This window comes from Apodemus sylvaticus, chromosome 11 (assembly GCF_947179515.1).
Source record: "Apodemus sylvaticus chromosome 11, mApoSyl1.1, whole genome shotgun sequence".
Classification (NCBI taxonomy): domain Eukaryota; kingdom Metazoa; phylum Chordata; class Mammalia; order Rodentia; family Muridae; genus Apodemus; species Apodemus sylvaticus.
Genome location: NC_067482.1, coordinates 58,877,210 through 58,883,839, shown reverse-complemented (window position 1 = coordinate 58,883,839; position 6,630 = coordinate 58,877,210).

Genomic DNA, 6,630 nt, shown 5'->3' with positions numbered 1-6,630 from the left:
CCATGTGGCCCCATACTCCTTGCAGTGTTTAGTCTAAGGCCTGTGTCAGAGCTTTGCCATGGATCAAAGAGTGGGAGCGGACTGGAGAAACAATGGTCCATGTCTTTCTTAGTCAGAGGACTAAGTGCTTAGCACAAAACTTGCAGCATTGTCTTCCTGTTACCAAACCAAATAGATCTCTTCAAAATAAAGACCTCACCCACAAAGACCATCAAAGCATTTTTTTCCAGGCACAAAAGAGCTCATATTTACACAGAGGAATGTTAAACTCCTCCGGAGAGATTTCGCATGAAAGATGAAAATACGCTCAGAGTTCTAGAAGTCTGGCCCTATCACTAATGCGTTGTCCTCCCTAAATGCCTCTCTAAGAGCCCTTTGATTTGGGGGCTATTCACCTCTCAGCTTTCTTAGTCTTCAGGTTGTCTTTCAGAGGCAGGCCCCGCTTCTTTGACCATTAGAGGTGCCCTTCTCCCAAGCAGCCTGTTCATCCTTGCTGAAAGTTTTATTTTAAAAAGAAAAAAAAAAAAACTGTCTGCTCTGTGCCAGCCACGGATCCTGGCAGATTTAATTGGCAGAGAAGTGAGAAAGGGGACAGGCCATGAGAGTCAGCTCTCTCAACTCTGGCAAAAGGAAACCTAAAGTCAGAGAGAGGAGACGCGATGCCCGCCCTGCCTTTTCCCAATGTGTCCCAGGTTCCCTCTTCCTCCCATTAAACAAAGGGCACTCTCTCATTCTGCAAGGGCTCAGCATACTTTTTCTGGGATCTGTCCCAGGGTATGGTCCCACTACTCAGTAGGTAGAGAGTGACTTCTGCCAAGTCACTTAACCACCCAATCTCAAGTTCCTCATCTGTAAAATTGGGGTAATATTTCTCACCCGACATCCCAGGTTCCTAGCGATAAATATTAATGTCCATAGAGGGCTTTGAGATCCTGGGGTGAAGGATGCAGCAGAGTGTTATTTTTATGACGTTGCAGCTTCCATAAAGCATCAAATTCAATGAGAAAGAGGAGAGAGGGGGCACTGAGCTGGAACAAAGAATAATGCGGGCAGCTGCAGCCCAAGCTTCCCCCACTGCTAGCGCATCACCACGGTCACAGGCGAGCCTGCCACTCCTCAAGTCCTAGGGCTCTGGTTCTCACTGGTGACCTCTCTCCCGTCATGCCTCGGAATCCCCATTTAGCATCATATTAATATGGATACTCATATGGCCGATATGGACCTATATATTGCAAACATCAGGAAATCTTGCCTGGCTATCTGCTGGCATCAACGCGCTACTCAGCAGGGGCTCTGTTCACCACCCAGGAGCGGGCCAGCCTTCCGGAGCTGGCCAGGTGCCCAAATCCCAACTACCCAAGTAGCAGCTTGCAGCCATCACTCTCTTTTCTCACAGAAGAGATGGTTCAGGGCCCTGAAACAAGGGAACAAAGTGCAGAATGCTATACAGGCCTCCATGTCTGGAAGTGAAGATAGTTTTATGTGAGGATAAAAATCCCTGAAGAAATTCCAACAAGGAAAGAATAACAAAGAAAACTAAGACTGTGGTATAAAGAAGAGGGAAAGAGAAGGTGCGTGTTGGCTGGACTCTAACTCTTTAATGCCTCAGGAAGACACTGTTAGGGCTGAGGGAATCATTTCCTTCTGCTACACAAGAGGAAACCGAGGATTGCCAGGAAGAGAAATGAGCAAAACTACAGCAAACATCTCTATCCATCCATGCATCCAGATAAGTCTCATGTGCTCCACACAGAAACAGTGTAACAGTGCTGGCCCTCTGGGGGCAATGCAAGCCCAGATAGAAATTATGCTGATGTCATCTCTCATTGTCATATTAGAGTCCTATTGACCCTAGGAATCTGGAGCCCAGTTCCTAAAGTGACAGCTTTGGACATCACTTTCTAAGCCATCTTGGGCCCCTATTTCCTACTTTCGTTGCCATCAGTCACTTGAGGCCCTCTTTGGAGAGAACCTTCCTCAGAGCCTGGAAATTTCTGCCAGAACCGTACAAGCTAGCAATGTAGAAGCTGAGCTGGGTGATGAATGAGGTGAAGGAGGTCCGAAAACCAAGCAGAGTCCATTTTTGACAGCTATTGTAAGTTTGTGAGAAAAAAACAAACAAAAACAAAAACAAAAGGAATTTTCATATGTAAAAATGTAGTCTCGTTGAAAGAAAGTTTCTAAAGTGGAATTATGACTAATATAAGAGCAAACACAAATCTCTATTAACATAATGTCATCCCTTCTCCATCAAGTCCTAGTAATGCAGCTCAGGGTCTGACTTCATGTGTCAGATAAATGGAGCAAGAATATTATTGAAGGGTCTGTCCCTCCATCAGAGAGGATGGTTTGTATTCTGGGAGACCCCATTAGTGCTAATGAGAGCTACAGATGTAGGTCCCCAGGCACTGGGAAGGGGATGTCTTTTCAAACTTTCTGCCAAGAATCCTGCCACTGTGGCAGGTACACTGAGGTCCAAAAAGTCCTCCTTCGTTAACACGGCTCCACTCTAGGTGTGGCTCGCAAGTTAGCCCTGCTTAAGAGAGACTGACTAACCTTCTGTGCCACAGCGTCTACAGCCTTCCATCTTTCCGCCTGTAGATACTGTGCCAGTAGAACACGGTCTAAGACAAATGCCATTTTAATTTGCTTTAGGCAGTGGAGGCCAACACACATTTCGGTGGAGAATGTTATGTGTTTTAATTGCCTTATGAAGACATAGCATATGCCCTGACACACTTAAATGATTAACAGATTACTCCAAATGCCTTTGGCATAGAATATCTATACATTCATTAGCCAGGACAATTTATCTTCTTGATAAAACTAAAATTACTTATACAGCAGGTTTACTTTCTATGATTAATAAATGATAAAAATCTAAATTATCCGTCTGAAATGTCTCTTTTTGGCCATTAATCTCGCATTTATCAGCTTCTATCATACATATTATTAATACAAAAATTCAATGTTCCAAGTATTTCAATTTGCTAAGAAAAAAATTAAAAATATTTAATGCAAAGAAGCATCCAATTTAGTAGGAAATTCTGTATTGGTTTTGAAGCAGTCAGAGAGTAAACAGTTAGCTTTAAATGTGCATTTTCAAACCAGAGGAAACCCAAAGCACACATAGGCCTCAACACCCCTCAACAAGCCCATCCCCAAGGATTCAGCTTTCATGAATACTTCTAACAGCAAGACATGAAACTGTGGAAGGGCTTGACATCAGTGTGTGTGTGTGTGTGTGTGTGTCTGTGTGTATATGTGTGTGTGTGTGTGTGTCTGTGTGTTTATGTGTCTGTGTGTGTCTGCATGTCTGTGTGTCTGTGTGTGTGTCTGCATGTGTGTGTCTGTGTGTGTGTCTGCATGTGTGTGTCTGTATGTGTGTCTGCATGTCTGTGTGTCTGTGTGTGTGTCTGTGTGTCTGTGTGTGTGTTCATAATGACAGCAAGCTCAGTAACAGAGTTGGCAGCCTGTGATGCAAAATCTGCCAAAGGTCAGCATACTAATGTTTGCATGTGGCATGAGAGTGAGTGAGCTCCATCAAGTGGAAGGGACAATGGGGGCGTCAAGGGACACGGACACTGCCCTTTCTGAACTTAGAATCCTATGTACCTTGGGGAATCACTTACTGATTCTGTGCGATAAGAAGGCAGCAAAGGGTGAGGACTAAGAACCAACTATTTGCTTCTATGCCTGGCAGATTTACTTTACACTTATTTAGAAATGAGACTTCTGCTGAGTTGTACAAATGTGTGTGTGTGTGTGTGTGTGTGTGTGTGTGTGTGTGTGTGTCTGTATGTCTGGGTGTGTGTCTGTGTGTCTACGTATGAAGGTCTGAGTGTGTGTCTGTGTGTGTGTTTGAAAGAGTTGTGTCTGAGTGAGTGTCTGTATGAGTTTGAAAGTGTGTGCCTTTGTACATGTGTCTCTGTGTGTGTTTCAGCTGGAATATGGTATCAGAAAAGAACTCTCAAGGAATGAATTCCAGTAGAAGAAATGGGTATGGAGCTCTGGTTGTCTGGTTTTAGACCGTACTGTTTGAGTGCACCTTCAAAGGGACGTCTCTACTACAAATCCATCTTATCCTCCTGGCTCTTATCATCTCAACGCTGCTTATTATTCAAAGTTCCAACCATGGACCTTCAGAGTATCTCCATGAGTCCTAATTGTGTATTCCAGTGTCCCCTTCTACGGTTAGACTGTAACAACCTGACAAGAGTGTTAGGGTCAACGCCGCAATCTAGTCTCAGCCCTGTTCTAGAGCCATATGTGGCATTTGTTAAGAACCTGCACGCCTTTAACCCAGCACTTGGGAGGCAGAGGCAGGTGGATTTCTGACTTCAAGGCCAGCCTGGTCTACAGAGTGAGATCCAGGACAGCCAGGGCTACAAAAAAAAAAAAAAAGTTTTTCACACCAAGTGCTTCCTACCCGTCAACTCATTCAGACTTCACAGTAATGCTCTGCGAGTGCTGCCCTTAGGATCTCTACAAAGAAGGATGGTAGAGCAGAGAAACCTTCCGGGTCTCGCAGATGGCCCCCTGGTTAGTGCAGGGGTAGTGCCAAGAGGTACTACCAGGAAACTTGCCCCAAGTGTGTGCGCTCCTAACCAGTGAGATCTCCCATCCCACTCCAGTATATTTGTCTCCTTACATTCAAAATATGTATGTAATGATGGGAGTGTGGAGGATTAAATTTACAATTTCAGGAGCTCGCCTTGTATGCTACTCATACTCCAGACACAAAGAGTTTTCCAAAGCCCAGCTGTCTCCACAGCCCATGATCAGTCTGCACTATTTCACAAAGACTTCTCAACCATTGAGTCTGTCAACATTGGTATGTATCGTCTTTGAAGTCCCTCCCTGTTTTTGCATCATAAATGGTAGGCCAGTTAAGAGAATAGATCTTCATCTGAACTGTTTAGTCGAAGGCAAGATGAATGAACATTGCAGGCATTTGTGTGTAGAAGATATACATTGGAGGGAAATAAGTGTTTTATAAATTAGCTGAGATAAGAGTAATTGGTATCTCTCTCCATCCATCCGTTAGATGGAAGGATACTAGGATTGAAGGAACTATACTTTCAAGGTATATTTTAACCGTTTAGCTAAATTCCTTCATCTCCTTAGATACCTATTTTATTTGAAAGTCAAAGTCAAAAATCCTCATGGCTAAGGGGGGGAAGAGAGAGCAACTGCTCAACAAATGGCAACAGAGCTTTCCTCTTTCCCTTGCCAAGGCATAAAGTGCCCTGCTATGTGAGAGTCAATGACTTCAACGTATAGGGTGCAAACACATTAATAAAATGCATAAATACTCTCCATTGGCAATAAATTGTAAGAATAATTGACCTCATGACATCAGACTTTACAAGTGGCTCTGGTTGCCAGCCCTTTCGACTCTTAAATTGGAGGCAAGCAGGAAGAGCAATGTAGCTGGAGTCCATTTGGCCTTGAACTAGAACTCCTTCTCTTTCTTCTTGGTATTCCTAAGTGTTGTTTTACCTTATGCAAACGAGTTTTTCATGGAAGAAACAATTCCATTAGCATGTGACATTGCTGTCATAATCATAATTGCAGTCGGGAACCAATCAAACTTCATAGATTCAAAATAAGAATGGGTGTAATAGGTGACCCACGAGGGATATAGCTAGGAAGTGGATACGCCCTACAGAGCTTTCCAGAATAAACCATGTGCTGCAGAACAAGACGCTGCCTGCATGCTAGGAGTGATGGCAAACATATTCAGTCATGGGTCTGTATCATGCAATGAAGATCCCTCTGTTTAATCTGCTGTAGACCAGGAAATGAGGCATATGAGAAAGTGAGAAAAAAAATCACACACACACACACACACACATACACACACACACACACACACACACCTTTCCCTGTCTCTGTCATGACATCAGGTCCAAGCTAAAGCAAGACAGATGACACTGATAATTCACAAAATACAAAATTAGGGAGAAAGAATAGTTATAGGTCATCCCTGCCAATTTTTCTGGGACACAAGAAACATTTCTCCAAAGATAGATCTTGATGCCCATTGGTCAATATACTGGACCGAGTCAAGCATTCTCCCTGTTTTTGCACCGTCTGTGAACCAAGAATGATTTTTTATTTTTAAATGGGTGAACATAGGAGTATCAGGAAATTCTTTTCTAGTATTCAACTGTCTGTGACCACAAATGAAGTCTTCCTAGACTGCAGCCATGGGCCTTGGTTTCTGCATCACCCACAGCTGCTTGTGTGCCACGAAGGCGGGGCTGAGGAATCTGAGCAATGGTCCGATGCTGGCGAAGGCCAAAATATTTGCTTGCTGGCCCTTTACAGAATAATTGTGCCAAGCCCTTGTCTAAGCCAATTAGGTTTTCTTTCAGTTTGTGAAAATGACTTCACACAGCTTAGCTGCTCCCTGATCTAACTCCTTTGTATCAACCGATTTTAATATCTCTCACTCTGTCTCTCCCTCCCTCCCTCTCCCTCCCTCTCTCTGTCTCCCTGTCTCTCTGTTTCTCTCTCTGTCTGTTTCTCTGTGTTTCTCTCTCTCTCTCTCTCTCTCTCTCTCTCTCTCTCTCTCTCTCTCTCTCTCTCTCTCTCTCTCTCCTTCATAAATATTCATACCTGTGA